Here is a 2,055-nt window from a genome sequence, read left to right as displayed (position 1 = left end):
AAGCAGCTTGAATTTAAGGAGGGAGGGTTATAAGAGGAGTAATACGCAGGGAAAGACACCATAAATCTTTGTGAGAAGTTCACTTGTCTTGTTCAAACCCTAAATTATGTATTTGCAGGACAAGACTTCACTAGGCCAGGTAGTTGAAAGCTGGTGGGGGGCTGAGAGTTGAACAGAGTTCAGAGGTTGTACAGAGTTCCACAATTAACCAAAGCAAAGTATTTCACCTCTGTGAGTTTCCATTCTCATTTTCTTAATTTACTTTCTTTTCAATGACGACTTACTTCTTAATTCAAATTTAAACACTTTCCTTCTTTTTTATGTTGTCTGAAACCCATATAATAGCCAGTATGATAGCCACTCATGTACCAAGAGATCAGCATACTTCCCAAAGCATCAGCACCTTCAAGAGAATCTGGACGTATAGGAGGTGGGGGTGGAATTATTGGTGGTCCAGAAGGAAATGGAGGTAACCAGCATGATAAGAAGGAAGGGGGTGGCGGCGGTGGCGGTGGTAGTGGGCCCTTAAATTTTAGGCCTGGCTTTCCTGGTCCTGGTCCTGGCATCGGGGGTGGTGGAGGGAGAAAAGAGTTCCACGGAGCAGCTTTAGACTTAAAGTTACTTGATTTATTTCCAGGAGACCTGGAAGAGTTCTCACTGTCATCTGTTGAAATTTGACTTTCATTTTCATTCCCTTGAGCAATCTCCTGAACACTGTGGTCTACATTATTAGCTCTTCCAAATGTTGGGAAAAGTAGATCAGTCAGATTTTGTTCCTCTTTATTCCCATATCCAGTATAAACCACAATACAGGTTTCTCTCTTAAAATCAATTGATTCAATGGTAGAAGGGTAAATGCAGCCATCTTCTGACCAAACGGCACAACATTTATCCCCAATTTTCCACTGCGTCAATGGGGTGGTGGTATTCTTTTATGGTTCTTTTTCTTCTTAGTAGGTTTTCTTTTAGATGTACTTTTTGGTTTGTCTCAAGCTTCACAAATGTCACCATTCTTCAGAGCATGCTTAAATGAAGCAACAGCTTTATCATAAGCTTTAATCAATGTTGTATCATCCCAAATGTCAGAATCATCACTCTGGCCTGTGCCACGCCGGAACAGCACAGAATCCTCCCGCTCCAGAGGGCCTCCGTCACCTCCCATTGCCATGGCGAGTACAGCGCAGCTTCCTGAAGGCTATAGTTTTAACTTTCCTTTATAAGTGATTCATGTTTTCTTCACTTCAAATAAAAAAAAAGATTATTTTGTATCAGTTGGAGTTTATTTATGGTATTTAATGTGTTTGCTTTTTACAGAAAGAGTAGGTTTTCATTCATTCATTGATACATTTACTTTCTTCTCCCTCCCCCCTTCGCTAGTTCACTTTGCAAGTCTTGTCCCAGATTGTTCATTGTCATAAATATAACGCCTAATCATCCTTTCCTTTCAGATAGTCCTTCAGTTCAACTACTGTAATGCATTCTTCATCATCCACCCAGCCTTTTCCTACTTTCCCCTTCCCATGTCCGTCAAATTTTTATCACAACTGTCTTATGTAAAATGTGTTCTTTTGTGACTGAGACATTGTAATTAGCATAAGATTTTCCAGACTCTTCCATGTTATCTGGTGTTTTAAAAGTACATTCTTTTTCAGTGCTGTATAATAGTTCATCTTGTGAATGTACCACAGTTTTTCTATCCACTTGTTTGTTCATGGGCACATGGGTTGCTTCCATTTCTTCATTATTATGAATAAGGTTGTGATAAACATAGGTATGCATACAGAATTTCTCACTCATTTGGCTAAGATCAAGTGTAGCACAGTAGTCATGATGAACTTTGTTTTGTTACTGGATTGAGACAACAATGCACATTTTTAATACATTAATTTCTAATCTGAACATTTTAATGCTAGTATGTTTTACTGTTTTAAAAAAGTGGTCTTACAATGAACAAAGAAAAAGGGTTGTTGTTGTTGTTATGTGCCGTCGATATGCTTGCGATTCATAGCGACCCTATGTACAACGGCTCTAAACTCTTCTCTGTCCTGTGCCAAT

The 2,055-nt window shown here is 39.1% G+C and overlaps 1 pseudogene; it reads right to left on the bottom strand.

Annotated features, from left to right (window-relative positions):
• Window positions 1-287: 287 nt before the first annotated feature.
• Window positions 288-1,168, bottom strand: LOC102871739 (annotated as a pseudogene).
• Window positions 1,169-2,055: the final 887 nt, after the last annotated feature.

Source organism: Elephantulus edwardii, unplaced genomic scaffold (genome assembly GCF_000299155.1).
Source record: "Elephantulus edwardii isolate Elephantulus edwardi_28Jun2011 unplaced genomic scaffold, EleEdw1.0 scaffold00300, whole genome shotgun sequence".
Classification (NCBI taxonomy): domain Eukaryota; kingdom Metazoa; phylum Chordata; class Mammalia; order Macroscelidea; family Macroscelididae; genus Elephantulus; species Elephantulus edwardii.
The sequence above is the reverse complement of the archived record's forward strand: the minus strand, read 5'-3'. Positions and strand labels throughout refer to the sequence as shown.